The 18,557-nt window shown below is 45.2% G+C and overlaps 1 protein-coding gene across 1 annotated transcript in view; it reads right to left on the bottom strand.

Moving 5' to 3' along the window:
- Nucleotides 1-18,557, bottom strand: part of LOC144792472 (P2X purinoceptor 7-like) — a 315,393-nt gene that overhangs the window by 25,263 nt on the left and 271,573 nt on the right. The window lies entirely within an intron of this gene.

Genomic DNA, 18,557 nt, shown 5'->3' with positions numbered 1-18,557 from the left:
TACAGACTCAGTAGGAAGGTGATTCTGGAATTAATTACTCCAGCAGAAGACCCAACAGTTAGAAGCAATGCAATCCCACCACAGCTTCTGGCAGTTACCAGGGAGTCATAGCAGTGGCAGGGGGAGTGTCACAAAGTGTATTTCCTAGGTTTTTTTCACAGGTTTCTGGACATCATGGTTAGCAGAGTGAACCAATATATACGTTTTCCAAATACTTCCCAATATTTGCGACAGACTAAATTAATGGTTAGCAGAGTAGCACAGTTTCGCAATGTCATTGGCTGTGTTGATGGCACACATCATGCCATATGCCCCCCTCTGAAATTGAATTCATTTATAGACATAGGAAGAGCACACATTCACTCAATCTACCGGTAGTGTGGGATGTCAAATGCATCATAACTGACCTTGTAGCCAGATTCTCAAGGAGCATACATGACTCCTTCATGTTCCGTCACTGTGGAATACATAACCATCTGTCTCAGGGAGATTTTGGCGATGGCTTTTTAATTGGTAAGAGAACTGCAATCTCAATTGATTCAGTGTCCAAAAGTGAGTTTGTAATGTGACCTAATGGTTTCTCCTTGTCATATTATTTAAGGAGACAGTGCATATGCCTTGCACACTTGGATACTGACACCATTCTTGAATTCAACAACTAGAAGTGAAAGGCAGTACAACAGGGATCATAAGACAATGCGATCAATAATTGAACATACCTTTGGAATTCTCAAATCTTGATTCAGATGTCTCCACAAAACTGGCGGAGGATAGCCTTACAGACCCGAGACCTGTTGTAAAATCATGGCCACATATGCCATGCTCCACAACATAGTGAATAGAGGCCGCACAATTGCATAACGCCATCTGGCAGACACTTTCTTCGTCTTGATTTTTTGACTGATATTTTTCACCTACACAACAAATATTTGGTGGAGGGTCTCAGGGCGGGTTTAGCGACCAACCAGGTACATGCCCCAAACAATACTATCACAACACAAAATACCTGGGGGTCAAAAAATATAAGTCAATCAGAAAGGATCTCAACACCGATACTACACCAATAACACCTGTGAGAACATTGTGCATGTTAAAGGTGCCGGCCAAATCAAGGCTCAAGAGCATATGGAGAAAAAGATTCCCATCAGAAGCCACACTGTACCGCCCTCTTTCTCATCATTTGGGTTCTCCTTACCCAGGAGGCAATAAAGGCTGGTCAGATGTAACCGTAGCCGATAAATGTGACAAGTGGGAGGTATGTTGTGCAAAAAATTAAAGAGGCTCCTGAATAAAGCAGTGTATGGTGATAATAGTGAAAAGTGAAAGGTAGTCGTAAAATTAGGTGAATTGGGTAGAGAAACAGAATTTATTAGTATCTCCCAATCCCTAAGGTTAAAAAGCAAGTGTAAGTGCGGGTTTGAAATAATAACCGTACTTAATAGTGGTCAACATGTTTCTGCATGTAAATAGAACAAAGTTTCCAATGCATTCGTCAGGACCTTTGATGGTTAACACTACTGCTTGTAATAAAATATGAAAAAATATCACCTGAAAGTCCCAGGTGTGTACTCAACCGTATACCATAAGTGTTGGTTGAGAGGCTTCACCCCACCTGGCTGCAGCTCAGGTTGTCGGTGTCTCCGGGCAGTCGTCTGTACTGTCTGGGGGGGCCCCCCCAGACAGTACAGACGACTGCCCGGAGACACCGACGGAAAGAGCGGTGCTCCTTCAACCTGAGCTGCAGCCAGGTGGGGTGAAGCCTCTCAACCAACACTTATGGTATACGGTTGAGTACACACCTGGGACTTTCAGGTGATATTTTTTCATATTTTATTACAAGCAGTAGTGTTAACCATCAAAGGTCCTGACGAATGCATTGGAAACTTTGTTCTATTTACATGCAGAAACATGTTGACCACTATTAAGTACGGTTATTATTTCAAACCCGCACTTACACTTGCTTTTTAACCTTAGGGATTGGGAGATACTAATAAATTCTGTTTCTCTACCCAATTCACCTAATTTTACGACTACCTTTCACTTTTCACTATTATCACCATACACTGCTTTATTCAGGAGCCTCTTTAATTTTTTGCACAACATACCTCCCACTTGTCACATTTATCGGCTACGGTTACATCTGACCAGCCGTTATTGCCTCCTGGGTAAGGAGAACCCAAATGATGAGAAAGAGGGCGGTAGAGTGTGGCTTCTGATGGGAATCTTTTTCTCCATATGCTCTTGAGCCTTGATTTGGCCGGCACCTTTAACATGCACAATGTTCTCACGGGTGTTATTGGTGTAGTATCGGTGTTGAGATCCTTTCTGATTGACTTATATTTTTTGACCCCCAGGTATTTTGTGTTGTGATGATATTTTTCACCATCAACCATAGTTATGTTAATCTGAAATTTTCATCCTTTACTTCAATCCACACACAGGATATGTATGCCACAACATAGCCATGATAAAGGGTCTGCCCAACATGAACATAGAGCCAGATTCAGACTCAGATGAAGAACTACCACCACTACAGATGCAGCAGCATGGGACACGTGCAGCAGAGGGTCGAGCTTGACGCACAGAGATCACTAACAACTAGTCTTTAAGATAAGAACTATGAACACATTTAAGAAATTACACACATGATGGGAATGGTTTGTGCACGACTGATAGATCATATTTTATTCACGTGGCAACAATGTATATCTTAATCATCAACTGTATCCATAGTCAATGTACTATATTTTCAACAAATCAACAAAGTATTTAAAACAAACATACCAAAGTAGCCTCTTAAATATGAGTGTCTACAAAATTCACTTTTTACGGCCTCTGGCACTGGTTGCCTTCTCTGCAGGACTTGTCTGTGGAGGAGAGGATATGTCTGTTCCTGATGTGTTTCGGCGTGTCCGCCTGGTACAACATCCTTCTGGTACAGATGTGGCACTGAGGCTCAGGCCATCTCTACTTCCAGCTGGCGGCAAAATGTTAGGGACAGACAGATTATGTGTCTGTATGTTTTTAAGAGCTGTGGTCCCTTGGACCAGCCCACGCACAACATCTTGGCAGCAGTGCCCCATGTAATTTTATATATGGACAGTTCTCCTGATAAGAGTGGTCATGACTACTGCCAATCAATTGATACATTTAGTGAAGGCATCATAGCGTGCCATGTGCTGCCTGTGCCTGCATCTTTGCAGATGTTGCTACTTCTACATGGCAGCAGACTAATGGTCTTGTCCTTTCTGCTGTTGCAGCATTGCCCTTTCCATGCTTTACAGAAGCTTATCAACAGTTTTTATATAGTTTGGCTTGCCGGCGCTGGACTGAGAGGATTGATTTCCACAGGCCTCCAAGCAAAGGAGAACTATCTGCCATGTCATCGGAGACATTATCATTGTGGACTGTTTGTTGTTGGACTCTACTGTGTCTGTGTGTTCTGCTCACAAATGTAGTTGTCTTCCTGCTGCGCAATAGCTCATCATCACATTCCTGAAAGTCTGATAGTGGTGAGCAAACGTTCTCCTAGTATTTAGAGTAGGAGTAAAGGGCTTAGGAGGTGCAATTGTGCTGCCATCCATTTCCATGTGTGTGTCAATAGCTTTGTCAGCTTCAATAGCTTCAGACACGTCCTGGGTGTGACCTGTGGGGATGTATGTATATAGTTATTATAAATAAATGGTTAATGTTTATTCACAATATTGTTGTAAACTGTGATTTATGGGTTTGTGACGTGGAGCTATTTAATAGATATGTGTAGTGTAAATATCAGTACGTCCCTCGCATCCGAAGAACAACCACTGGCGGGCGATCCTTTGCCCACCTCACCACCAAGACATGGAACACCCTACCACTGAGCCTACGACAGATCCAAGACCTGCCAACCTTCAGGAGGATGCTCAAGACCTGGCTGTTCGATCAGTAGCGACCCCCCCTCCAGCGCCTTGAGACCCTTGCGGGTATGTAGTGTGCTTTACAAGTTGACTGATTGATTGTTTTTTTTTTAATTTTATTGAGCATAACCTAGTTGTCTTAATCTGTCCAAACCTTCTATAATGTGATATCTGGCTATTGGCCAGCATTATGTATTGGTTATGTCCCTATTGAAACAAAACTTTTACACCAGTACACAACTCAAACTTTAATTTAGAGTTCGGCGCTAAATCTGGTGGCTGTACCTCAGTGCGGTATTGACATTACCACACTGTATTAACTCTGGATTTAGAATTCTGTGCAAATAAATGACAAATAACTTTCAATAATATCCTTGTCGATCACGTTTCGGCATTCATTTCTATTTTTTTAGCACTAGTGTTTTGCTTGTGGTAAACAGTCCCATCATATCCTTTACCAAATAAGGCATTACTACAAATCTCTAGATCTGCATGAATGGTATACGTGTGGTAATTGGATTATGGCCTTCATTAACCATTACTACGACATAAAAAAGGACTTTGAAGGAAGAAGGCTGTTGGGGCCTGGGTATTTTGTGTTTATCCGGTGCTATGCAACTGGGTATGAGAATGGCAGATAACATGTAAACATCTGTAGGCGCCATCTTGACAAGGCTGATTGCACCCAACTGCATTAAAGGGCTTATCTGGCAGTGTTTATGTTCATTTGACCACTAGTTACCTGAGATTGTGTTTTTAGTGCTAATTTACATCCTGGAACAGAGCCACACTGCTTATAGGGGCATAAGGAGATCACCTGTGCCGCACTGTGAAGACATCACAATACTATTTCTTTCAAAAAGCAAAAGGTAAGGCATCCGAAGATTAGGGAACCTTCAGAACACAGGCTGACTGTTAATGTGCCAGGGATTTCTTCCTAATCGTGCTGCTCATTCATGCTCCTCTCCAAGAAAAGATACCATTCAGAACAAGGGGTAATGGGTTCAGCATTAAGGGCCCTTACAATGAACCCTGACCAAGTGACCTCGCCCATACATTTTATATTAAAAAAGAGGGTGGTAAATTCCAGCTCATCAATTGCAGTTAATTATGGTATAGACCCCCAACCACACAATTTACCCTCTCTGGATCAGTCCACTTAAAAGTGAGAAGTACTTAAATGAATTGACAATAAATTGAAACAAAAAAAGTCAGGTCAGAGATGACTGCACTTTGCTATTGCTACGCCTAAATTTCAGACAACCATTTAAACTAGGTAACAGTGCAACCTAGCCTATATGTATTGTAAGGTAGACCGTGTCTCCTCACAACACACACTACAAAATAAAAGACCGGGCAGAGAGTCTCGGTCTTTCTATCAGTCGTGTGTCACAGTCCGCAGACTTGGTATAAGTATGGCCAGTCACACCTTGAGAGGCTGCTGCTGTTTCAGTTTCATTCACTTGCAACTAAAGGTCTTCCTCTAGACTACAAGTCTAAACCAGACATTGCACTTAGATTTACAAAGAATTTCTAAAGGGAGGGGGTGTAAATACATCACAATTGTAGGGACAGGGAGACTGGTAGCACTAGCTACCCTTGAACATATGTCGCAACACACAACTTTAGGGGCTACTTACACTCGGGGTGACCCAAGTGAGAACACACCACCTGACTGGCGCCAAGCACATGCAAGCACCTTTCAGCACACATCTGACAGGCCGAGTCAGGTAAGGAGGCGATGGAGCGTGGTGGCACACACAACATTTTGTGTACCCCTCTCGAAGTTAATGTCCCCTAACGTTAATATTTACTGATTGCATGTTTTGTGAAATTAACCAAAAATAGAGTAAAATGCAAACATTATTTTATTATTATACACGGGAAAACTAACTTTGCTTTCATGTTGCAATAAAACTAGCTAAAATGTATTGTTATTGTGTTGTGAATTAATGCACAGCTTAGTTATAAACAAAACGCAATTTAAATGTGCTTATCGTATTTATTTATGTTGGGGAGTGGTCGAAAATGTAAGTATAAAGCGCATTTGTGTTGCTCATTCTGCTAGGTAACAACTAACGGGAGACATTAGTAAGGTGGGAGGTAAACAGAACAGGTTTTAATTCAATAATTAACATGAATTTGTGTTTGTTTCTGTGATAGTTCCAAAACAGGCCTCTGAGGCCTAAATAAAAATGGACGCTTGGGTAAACTGTGAACAAGAGCTGGACAGCGCAGGCGTGCCAAAACCTGTAAGTCAGAGTGAACTGCCTGTGCTCGAGGAGGTTCAAGGCTGCCTTAGCCCGGAACCTAGGATGGGTGCCAAACATGGACGCTTGGACATTGTGATCATGGGAAAGGGTACTGATGTATCTAATAGAAGAAATAGTTACGCTATGGACTGTCCTAAAACAAAGACCCTTTATTTTTCTGCTCTGCTGAACCATCGAGAAAATGATGTTGTAATGGTGAGATGATGCTCACCCACCCCAAAATTGTCCAATTAAATTTTGAATAAAGAATGACAGTTACTTTTTAGATAGATTAAGTTAGGGAAATAGGGTATAAAACCCCCTGGATTTGACTAGAAGGGGTCGCTTTTCTGATTTCTACTGGAGATGCTGCCCGATTATTGACCGATTCCTGGATGTAAGACTTTATTTTTTTTTTTTACTTGTTTGCTTTACAGGACTGAAGGATAAGATGAGGGTGTTAGTTAGGGATGTTAGGAGAGAATGAATTTTGAACTATCTGTTCTTTGATAAACTTTAACTGTTTTCTAAAATTAAGCGATTTTCTTGAGCTCTAAATAAAAAATGATCACTTTGAAATAAAGTTTAAGATTTTCTGAATAAAGAATTTACTAATGCATATATGTCAGACATAATAACGTTTTTTTGCTATTAATAAAATTGGGAAAATTGAATTTTAAAAGCTGGTCTTGTGATTTTACTACGCCTAATTTTCATTCTAGTAGATCTATTGCCACTATGGTGGTGTGTCTGAATAAATTAAATGTTTGAATAAAACCATGGTAAAGTGTAATAATCTGCAGGTGTAAATAATAAATAGTTAAATAGGTTTAGACGATCCACCAAATGTTACTGCATTTCTCCTTTGCGATTCACCAATAGCCTTGCAGCCAAGTGTAAGTGAACAGAGTAAATGCGCAGTGTTATGGGCCCCACTGATGCAGGATTTGTGTGTTTCAAGGTTTCAGGGAATTGGTGAGTATTGATTAGAAATGATTTTTGGAGTCGCGCTGTAGCAGAGGGCCGGCTACGACATATTACATGGGTTTACCAGGGAGAGAGCCATAGCACTGATCAAGATTCTACTGACAAGCACCTAATGATTCATAAAGCATTCTGTGTTTGTGAGAACAATAGAATGTGGAGAAGGTTGTCACTTGGACACTGTGCCTACACTAGGGGCTGTGACATTATAACCCTGCTACTTAAGATCTTACAAGTTTACAACTTTTGGACTTTGAAGTTTGTGTACCTCGGACAACTTCGCCTGCATCGCAGATTCCCATACAAACAGTTTTAAGGCGTGGCCAAGATGGTGATGCATAGGACGTGCCTTGCGATCGCTCCGCCCGCCGAGTGCTAAAGCATTGTTATTGCACTCCATCCTGAGCTGTGGCGAGCGGCCGACTCCTAAAACACCCAGCTGACCTGCGTTGACTGCTGTTGGCGGACCTGGCTGGCCATTACATCCCTTTCACACGCTGTGTGGTGCTGCGGGTCTGCCAACCACAAGGCGCGGCCCAGAGACTAACGCCCGAGACCTAGAGCGGAGCAACCTGGGACCTGCGGCGGGTCTCCCCACTGAGCCCTGCAGACGGCCAGTGACCTTGTTGGCTGATTGTGGGATCCAGGTACCCGCCGCTGTGCTGCCTTTCCGGTGCTCCCCTGGCGGTCTCCCGGACGTGGCTTCCCGCCACTGGTGCCTTGCTTCCCCTGGGGGACCCTGGTTGCGCTTGGTTCCCACCGGGGTGGGGGTGGTGCGGGGGATGGCTTCTCTGGAGCCTGGGGTTGTGCCCCCCTGCTGTCTTCTGCGTCTGCCGGCACGGGTCCGCTCTGGGGTGGGGATCGGCACCCGCTGCCCGTGATGCGAATCTGCTTTGGGAGTTGGGAGCACCTGCCATCTTACTACAGCTTTGCGCTGTGTGAGCCCCGTGCGCGGACCCAACTCCTGGCAGCATGGTTCGCGAGACACGCCGATGCTCTCCTCCCCCCCCCCAGCCGTAAAATTTCCCTGGGGCGAATACACTTTGGGGCTGTGCTCGGAGCCCGTGGATCACCGATTTGAGAAGCGGTGGGGGCACCCGCCTATTCAGCGTGGTCTGGCCTCGGGTGGGACTCGCCCCTGGGCCCACCACTTGACAGTTTAGCCTTCTCCCTCTGGTGGCCGCCCTCATGTACATCCCAGCCGCCTCTGCCAGGCAGAGCCCCTGACTGCGGTCTTGTGCTACATTCTCAATGAACTCCCATGTTAGGTGCTAGAAAGACCATATTTACACCCGGAGGGTGCGATTGCAACACCTGTCACCGGCGGTCACACAGGCAACGGGGATTCCACCGGGGGGGGGGGGGGGGTGAGGCGCGCCCCCTTCACGCCGCGATTGACTGTTGCGTTCCCTCGGGTGGCAGTCTCCGCACACGCATTTATTGGCACCACTGACCTTGGGCTCGATCGGAATTACCGGACATTACGTGGTTCAGCGCCTGGTTGTTGCACTCCATCACACGCCACACAGGCCTACAGCTGTGTCCCATAAGCCCCCCCCACAGGAGTGACCCCCAGCACAAGCAGTCGCACTCTTCCAACAGTCCAGGCCTAGCCCAACTAACCCCGGTGCCCGCCCCATCTGCGCCTGGCCTCTTTATGTGGCCTGCTGCGTCAATCGGTGACAGATACCTCTTATATCAGGCCTTGTGGACAGGGGGCCCTCATGGCGTCGGGATGTCCTAGGAAAGATCGCTCGGTCAGTGACATGCTGCAGCCCAAGGTAGTTGGTCAAGGCTCGGAGTTGGCTGCGGGGGCGGCGGGGGGAGCGGACGTGCCAGCCACAAAGGCCTTTAGGACCTCGCTCTTTTCAGCGCTCAAGGAGGACCTCCAGGAGCTTAAGGACCAATTGGCTGTGGACCTCCGCGAGGTCCGCCGAGACGTCTCGGAAATAGGCGACAGATTTGCGACTCTGGAGGAGCACGAAACCGGCATGACAAGGAACTTGAAATGTTGCAACAGGAAATTATACTCCTCAAAGAACAGCACGTTGAACTGCAGTTGCAGGAAAAGGACCTAGAGAACAGCTCCCGCCACAAAAAAATACACATCCGTGGAGTGAAACAGGGAGCGGAGGAAGGCAACATTAATGGATTTGTACAAGCCCTTTTTCGTCATATTCTGGGTCCGGACACATCTGCGAGATCCAAATCGAGTGCATCGAGTGGGCCTCCCCCGCCGAGCCCCTGCGCCGTCCCCGGACATCCTGGCGTATGTCCACAATTTCCAACTGAAGGAATTTATTCTCCACAAAGTTAGAGGCTCACACCCTCTGCAGTTCCGCGGCCTTGCTCCGACTCTCTATCAGGACCTTTCTGCAGTCACCCTGTTTAAGCGAAGATAATTTAGGCCCGTAACACAACCCGTAACACAACACCTGAGGGAGAAAGGGATCCCTTACACTTGGGGCCCATCCGTTCCGTATCATTTTTAAACTTGATGGGAAACTGCGCCAACTGCAATCTCTCCAGGAAGCCTCTGATGAGCTAGGACCCCGCCTCCGGATCCGCCTTGCCCACAAAAGTATTCCACTTCCCGCGGCGGCAGGCCGGACCCTAGCACACCGTGGGCAAGCCTTCCTCGCCGTCTCATGGGCCGGACGCAGCCGCTCGAGCAAGGGAAGGGAAAATGTTCTGACCGCACTGGTAAACAGCAGTCTAATACATCCCCAGCCTGACTCTCTGATATAGCCCGTTGATGGAACCCTCCTCTTGAGCGGGCCGGAGGACCGGCACCCTCCCACTTACATGGGCGTGGTTCATCGCCACACCCTTGAATTGTGCCCTTGTGTTATTTTGTTTTGGGGCGGGGTGGGTCATCTCCTCAGTGAGTTCCTATGTCAGCTACGCACCAGGTGCCTATGCACACTTGTCTATCCTCCTCTAACATGTCCTTGATGCCCTCTCCCCCCGTGGGGTGGATTACTCCCTCCTAGGGCTTCTCTAATTTACACTCCCCCCACCTGGAGCTGAAAATCACCAGTCTCAATGCTCGGGGTCTTAATAACCCAGTCAAACATAGGGCGATATTATCCCTCTTAGAAAAACTCCGCGGGCGACATCTGCCTCATCCAAGAAACCCACCTGCTACAAATTGATAATCACTGTATGCGCCATTAGCCATTTCCCTCACCAGTACTGGTCCTCGGCCAATAGCAAACGGGGTGGGGTAACCACACTATAAGCTAGGCACTTTAAGGGATTGGGGTCTGTCACGGAGATCAAAGGGCACCTTTTGGCTTTGCGGCTCCAAGTCGGCACCTCCACATGCACGATTACATCCATCTATTCCCCCAACGAACACCCAAAGAAGTTCCTGATAGACTCCTGTGCCGAGGTGTTACACTCTCCCGATGATGTAGTGATAATAGGCGGTGACCTCAATCTGGTGATGAATGGGGAATTAGATCATTCTGGTTCTCGCTCGGGGAGTGTGGGCGTCCTTTCAACAACAGGGATGAACTGGCTGCGCGATGCAGGGACGAGGGATGCCTGGCGCTGCTTACACCCAGCTGAAAGGGACTTTTTTTACTACTCGGCTGCGCACAAGACCTATGCTCGGCTTGACCATTTCCTAGTTACCCCAGCTGCTTGGTCCTTAGTTACGGGCTCCACTATTGAGGCAAGGGTTCTCTCTGACCACGCGCATATTACTCTATCTCTATGCCTCCCTACTGAACGTTCTGCTGCCAAACCGCAATGGCGCCTGTGAGAATCGCTGCTTAGATCTCCCAACGTAGTTGCCGACATTAGGCAATGCACCATAGATTATATAGCGCTTAATGATCGAGAAGATACGCCACTCTCCGCGGTTTGGGAGGCTCTTAAACTGGTGGCACGGGGGGCCCTCATAGCTAAGGCAGCCTTTGAGAATAAAACTAGACAGACAAAACGCGCTGTCCTAGAGGCATCAGTAAAGGAACTTGAGGCCATACACAAGCGCACAGGCGCCCCCGAGTTTGGCGGCAATTAGAGAAAGAGTGACTCCAGCTCCGACTGCTAGACCTAGACCGAGCAGAACACACGGTGGTTCGTCTGAAGCACAAATACTTTGTGGGCTCCAACAAAGGTGGCTGCATGCTAGCACATTGCCTTTGTAGCCAACAGGAGGCTCACTCGGTTAAGACGCTTCGAGACGGTGACGGCCAAACTATCTCCGATAACACCAACATAATCTCGACTTTCTGATCCTTTTACAGCTCCCTCTACGCAGCTGATCCTTCTCTATGCCCTGATCCCTTTCTCTACCTCGGCGGTGTTGCGGTGACACCTCTGCCGGTGGGCGAGTCCGATGCACTGAACTCGCCCATCCGCATAGAAGAAGTGATTTCTGCAATTGCACGCTGAAGTTACAGAAGGCCCCAGGACCTATTGGCTTTAGTGCCCTTTTTTATAAAACTTATTGCATCGAACTCGCCCCTCTGCTACCCCGGTTGTTCAATGTGTTCGTAAACACCGGATCCCTCACCCCATCCGTGCTACAAGCTTCTATTTTGGTAATTCTCAAGCCGGGCAAAGATCCGGTACTCTGTAGTTCCTATCGTCCAATCTCATTATTAAACATTGATGCCAAACTCTTTTCTAGCATTGTAGCGCACAGACTTAATCCACATATGCCGGGTCTCGTAGACCTGGACCAATCCGGTTTCATCATGGGATGGCATTTTGGGGATAATACCAAACGTATATGTCACCTAATCGATAAAGTGCACCGGTCAAAAGAAGAAGCCCTCTTGTTAGCAATTGACGCAGAGAAGGCATTTGACCGTGTGCACTGGCAGTATCTCTTTGCAACACTTCAGCATTTTGGCCTGGGGCCGCGGTTCCAGAACTGTATCGCGAGTATCTACAGTGCGCACCAGGCAGCGGTGCGGGTCAATGGCGTCCTCTCTGACCAATTTGTGGTGGGGCACAGTACATGACAGGGCTTTCCCCTCTCTCCCCTGCTTTTCGCCCTCTATATGGAGCCATTGTCCCAGCGACTCCGGGACAACCCCCCTGCATGCGGCATCCCTTTCGGCCTAGATCAACACCTTATTAGCTTATAAGCAGACAACCTCACTTTCTCTGTGGCACACCCGCTGACCTCTCTGCCGGCTATTTTGAACGATCTTCAGATGTTTAGTACTTGTGAAATCACAAGTACTCAATCTCACTGCCAATCCGCTGATGGAGAGATCACTCCGCAATAGCTTTACCTACGAGTGGGTGACAGAAGGCATTACCTACTTGGGGCTGGTCCTCCACAGAAGCTTGGCGCAGACTGTGGAACAGAACTACCTGACCCTCTTGAAACAGATCCCTGTAGATATGAATTGTTGGCGCCGCCTTCCTCTGACTTAGTTTGGGAGACTGTCTATGGTTGAAATGAATGTACCTCCGTGGGCCTTGTATTTATTCCAAACTCTGCCTCTAGAACCCCCCCGCATACCCTGCTGCAAATGCAATCGGCGATTGAGGGATTTGTCTGGGGCCCGACTGCACCGCAGCTACGGAAAACTCAACTTCAATGTCCTAAGAAATTTGGCGGTCTAGCCTTCCCTAATCTCACGCAATATTTTCACGCTTCGCAGTTACGCTTCTTGGTGAAGTGGAACCGCCCCATGACGGAGAAATATTGGGTCTTCATGGACCAGACGGTAGCAGACCACCACATCTGGTGCGACGTATGGATGCCGCGACCAGATCGGCTAGGGGCCTTTACTTTTCCCCTGTTATGCGCCCCACGTTGCTTGCTTGGGACAAAGTTTACCGTAAGGCGAACCTGACCACGTTTCCCTCTCCCATGACGCCACTTTTCATGAACCCTGCCTTTCAACCAGGGGTGAATAACGGTACTGCTTCACGTTGGATTGAGGGGGGCTATAAACACTTGGGGCACCTTTTCGACCTTGGAAGCCTTATTCCCTTTAAGGAGCTTAAATCGGACTGTAACCTATCTGCATCCGATCTGTATTTGCACTTCCAGTTGACTCACTGGATCTCTAACTCTGTGACGCGCTCCCTAGCATTTCGCCCATTGCTACCACTCGAGAAATGACAAGCGTCCAAGAAAGATGACAAACACCTCATCTCTGAAATTTACTCCTTCCTCTTCTCCGCCCTTCCTCGAACTCGCACGGCGGGTCAGAAGTGCTTGGAGGTAGAACTCGGACGCGAGCTCTCAGACAAGTAGTGGGTGGATGTTTTTTATTGCGCGCACCACACTACGTTTTCCTTGAGCCACACGGAAACTGCTTTTAAGATCGCAACATATTGGTATTATATCCCTGATAGACTCGCTAAATGGCAACCCCAATGCAATGGCCTCTGCTGGCAGGGATACGGAAGCCCAGGGACACTGATTCATTTACTCTGGCACTGCCCCAAACTGACCCGCTATTGGGAACAGATCCTGGACGACATTAATGCTGCCTTTAATACCTTCATCCCCCGACTCCCGGCGTACACACTGTTGGGCCTCCCAAATGCGCTCAACTTCCCTCTGCGTTCACTCAGGGGGAGACAAATTGTGCTTGAGTTGAATGCTGCATTTAGGGTTATTCTGGGGAGGTGGAAATCAGACCGGATCCCAAAGCATATACACTGGGTGCTCCAACTTTGGATTCTTTTGGCAATGGAGAAGCTTTCTATGTCAGCAGCAGGGAAGAGTGTAGCCTATGCCCAAACCTAGGCCCTCTTTTTATCTATTCTCAGCACAGAATTCAGAGAATTGTCCTGGCCACAATACCTCCGTATTCTCAAGCTGATCCCTGAAGACATCTCAGTCCTCCCTTGAGAGCGCTTGAAACATGCCCCTTTCCATTTCCTGTAGTGATAGGGCTGGAGCAACATCCAAGAGGACCCGCTGACACCTACCCTTTCCCCTTATATGCGGCCTATTGCAATGTGCCTGCTTCCCTTAAGGGATCACCACGCTGCTTCAGAGCCGCCTTGCTTCTCAACTGGTTTTTAGATAGCCCTCAACACTGGTCACTGCTTGCTACATTCCTTCAGACGTGGCCGGCCCTGTTGGGTTGTAGGCAGCTTGCTGTGTTTAACATTCGGATCTTGTATTCGTATCGTAACTTGATTTGCATATCCTGTCTATGTTTAGCCGGCCCACTGGGATGTAGGCGCATCAATTTTGTTTTCTGCAATATATGCCGTCAATAAAATGATTTAATACTAAAAACAGTTTAAAACTTTTATTTTGGAAGAAATTCTATATTAAATGTAAGTCTTTTGTGGGTTTTTACTTCCATAACCTGTTTTTCTCATCTATATTTTTTAAACGTCTTCAGCGTTATGAGTTGAAAAAAAAAAAGTCATGAGGTACTTGTATGCAAAGTATGGCAATTTCAGCCATTCCTTATTTAAACATATTTGCATCATTTCAAAATCTATATAGAGACAGAAAAAGAAAGCAGACACCTCCGAGTTGTCAAATTTATCTGTTTTCTGTATATGGTTTGCATGTGTGCCATTTAGGGTTCGAAACTACAAGTATACTTAAAGCTTTTTAGTTTTTGCAAGTCTTCCATTACAACTTGTTGGGGTTCTATGGGCTTCAACCTTAATACAGAGCAAGACACATTACGTACAATATTGATACATTGCTGATTCTGCTAAAGGATGTCTAGAGTTTCAGAGGAATAGGACATTTTACCCTGTGTGCCATTACCGCACAGTTTTTACACCGCAAAATATTTTACAATGCAGGGCTTTACAATGCAATCCATTACAATGCATTCCCATTACAACGCAATTTACTATTCTAACTCCACGGGGTGTTACTTTGGGGAATGCGTTGTAATAGTTTGCAGTGTACAGCCCTGAGTTGTAAAAGATGTTGTGGTGTAAAAAATGTGGGGTAATGGCATGCAGATTAACGCATGTGGGGTGAATGATGTTTCCCTTTTCCGAGCCACTGGCCTGTCCTCATACCTACCTCCTCATTGAATATTATCGTCCTCAAGGGTGTTCAATTCATCCAATTCAAAACACTTAGAGGTTGAGTTGCTACTGTTAGAATTTCCCATTAGTAATTTCCACACTGACCTGTACAGCAGGTTCACGGGCATACTAAAGCTGTCTTACCAAGAATGCATTAGTTATAATGAGGTAACCCAGTAACCCTCAGAACTTAGGTCTTGAAGCTAAGCAAAAACAGTGGTTCTGTCGGGAAAAACAATTTCTTTGCTTGACTGTACTTAAAACATATTATGCATCAACATTGAATGTATGATACACAAAAACACACAACACTGAATTTAGTACCAAAGGCATCTCTTTTGTAAATACCTTGCATGTATTAATCAATAGAAAAATGGCTGTCCGAGACAAAATAACATAAAGAACACATAAAGCGTGCAATGCTTAGTGACTGGTAGTGAGTGGTGAGGACCATGCTGTACAAGGATAAGAAGGGTGACATATATTCATACATATAAACAAAACATAAGTTCTTGTGTGTCCACTTTTAACCCAATAGTCACAACAGAATTAAGTTTTTCTTATTTGTGTTGCGACTTTACATGGACGGATTGACATAAACAACGTTGACGTTTCGACCCTAAACAATAGTGAGACTTAATAGCATGTTATGTTAATGTTATGTTAAATTGGGTTTTGTAAAGCGCTCAGCTACTCAAGAAGAGTGTCCCAGCGCTATCTGTGTTGGGTCTTCATCAGGACAGGGGGTGTGTAGGACAGCCTGAAAACATGTGGGAAGCTAGAGTTATGGCTTCAGTAGTTTCTCTGGGTGTGGTTTTCTTTGGGTAGGAAAATCTTATGCAGTGAATGCGAACCTTCTTCACCAGCCGGTGGAGGAATTTGGGGTATGTGCCGCCGTAGCAATCACTTCACAATGCACGTCGAAGACGTCTGAGTCGTCTCAGCGCAGCGGGCAGGAAATAAATGTATTCTTTATTTAGCTCGCATACAAGTAAACTCTCTTTTGTATGCTGTAAAGTTTGATGCTATTCCCAAACTCCATGCTTTTCATGCAGAAGGCTGACCGGTTCAGTCGGTTATTGAAATATTGTCAATTTGTGATGTACTGTTCACTCACCTCTATGCAGCTGGTTCATTGACCTGCTGAACTATCTCATTGGCAATGGAACTGTTGACCTTTATATTACAGGTAAATATCTGAATCAGGGGCGGAGTACAAGTGAAAAATTGTAGCCACAGACCTCCCAACTCACTCTTTATAAAGCACCTGTATGCTAGGACCAGAGATAAGATAGTATAGGAACTCAGTCTTACAATATTTGTGAGTTTGGCCAGGTCTAAGAATTCAACAAAGGTCAACAACTGTGCAAGGAGATATCTAGGTTAGATCTAGGTTTTGGTAGTTTATACTTTGAAGTCTGATTTTGCAAAATTGTTTTTTGCAGTCTATGTTTCCATATGGAATCGTACATAAGATCTTCGGTGTTAACAGTCATATGTGCAGAAACAGAGTTCACGCTCGTGCTTGAGCCTCCCACGCTTGATTCCATTGTATTGTGTCAGCAAGTGGCCGTCTGCTTGTAGTGAGACGGCCTGCACTGTCAAACCTGCACACTGGAAATCTACAAACTTGGATTCCATTTTGAAAACTAATAATTTATGTTTCTATCTTGTGCTTTGTACTTTTCTGTAGTTTCGTAGCTCTTCAAAAACAAGTATTATATTACTAAATATAATACTACTAAATGCTAGACAATTTATTGTCCAGAGTGAACTGTTTAACTGAGCACAGCAAGTGCAACAATTAACTAGCCTGCCTTGTAACCCCGCCGGTCTTTCCTGTCTGTCGGTGAAATAGAATGGGGATCTGGTTGTGACCAAACTAATACATCTCACTGCAAACAGGGATTTTGTTAGTTTAGAGTTCAAGTACAAATGTAGTAAGGAAACAAAACAAACTCAATTAAAAAGGAGCAAACAAGAAGTTAAACTCATTGTCAAGAGATTACTGTATACATGAAGAGCGCTCACCTTGACTTACTTACCCATAAAGTATTTATTTATTGCTGGACTTTTTTACCCATAACTTTTTTGACTTACTTACCCATAAAGTATTTATTTATTGCTGGATCTATTTTTGGAACATCTTTGCTCTCAATTAACAATTTACCTGCGCTGCTAACCTCTCTTCAGCCATTATAAAATGTAGGTGTTTATGTCTTTCTACCACGTACATTGCTCTGCTGGCTTCTGGCTAGATTAACAATATGCACTCTACCATATTCCACATACATATATACCAATAACATACATACCAAAAAGATTAGCACGCCTTTCTAGGTCTGCCCATTCAGATCATCCTTTCATTCCAATGGATTTAGGCGGTGCTGGTTGGATCTTTCAAATGAGAGGCACTTTAAAAATGAAGGTATTCTGACCTGTATTGCATACTATTGTATAGAGTTTGCATGGGAAAAGTCATTACCTTTAAAATGGTATACAACGTTTACAACGCAATTTTTACAACGCACTACCATTACAACGAAACTTTTACAACGCAAAATCTATTACAACGCATACATTTACAACGCAGTCATTACAACGCATGACACTACAACGCACACCACTACAACGCATACCATTACAACGCAAAACTTACCATCCAACACTTACCCTACTGTTGCACCCCCTGGAGTTAGAATAGTAATTTTAACCCCTACACTATCCAAAACTTTCCCTACTGTTGCACCCCCTGGAGTTAGAATAGTAATTTTAACCCCTACACTATCCAACACTTACCTTATATGCAATGTAATGTAATACGTTGTAATGGTATGCGTTGTAAATGTAGTATGTGTTGTAGTGGAATGCGTTGTATAGGTAGTTTCTAAGAATTCGTTGTAATGGTATGCATTGTAATGGTGTGCGTTGTAATGGATGTTGCGGTGTAAAAAATGCGTTGTAAAGGTATGCGTTGTAAAAGTGTGCGTTGTAACGTCATACATCCGTTTAAAATGTGTAAGGTGTGCACATGCTATAATAACGCCAAACCTATTAGTTTTAAAATGCCGTTTGTCCAGTTAAACAATGTTACAGTATGTGGAGTAAAATTCCAAGATGGCTGCCATGAATATAATCACTCAGTGAGTGTCACAGCAGCACTAGGAGGCAAGTACTGACACAACCAGCTGTAAAATGAAGCTAAAACCCGTGTCGTGTATTTTGATTTAACACAAATGAATGCAAGGTATGAGATTTCAAATGAATGTTCGGTAAGAAGGCTTGGGGGACAAGTCAGCAGTGTAGGATGAGTAGCCTTTAATAGTGAACAGTTCATTGTCAAATATTAACAGCACTAGCAATATGAACAGATTTGTTAAGAGTAACACGTCTAACTGGCAACTGTAATCAGCAACTGCAGCAGGGGCGTAAT

Source organism: Lissotriton helveticus, chromosome 11 (genome assembly GCF_964261635.1).
Source record: "Lissotriton helveticus chromosome 11, aLisHel1.1, whole genome shotgun sequence".
NCBI lineage: Eukaryota > Metazoa > Chordata > Amphibia > Caudata > Salamandridae > Lissotriton > Lissotriton helveticus.
This window is presented reverse-complemented; position numbering and strand designations above follow the sequence as displayed.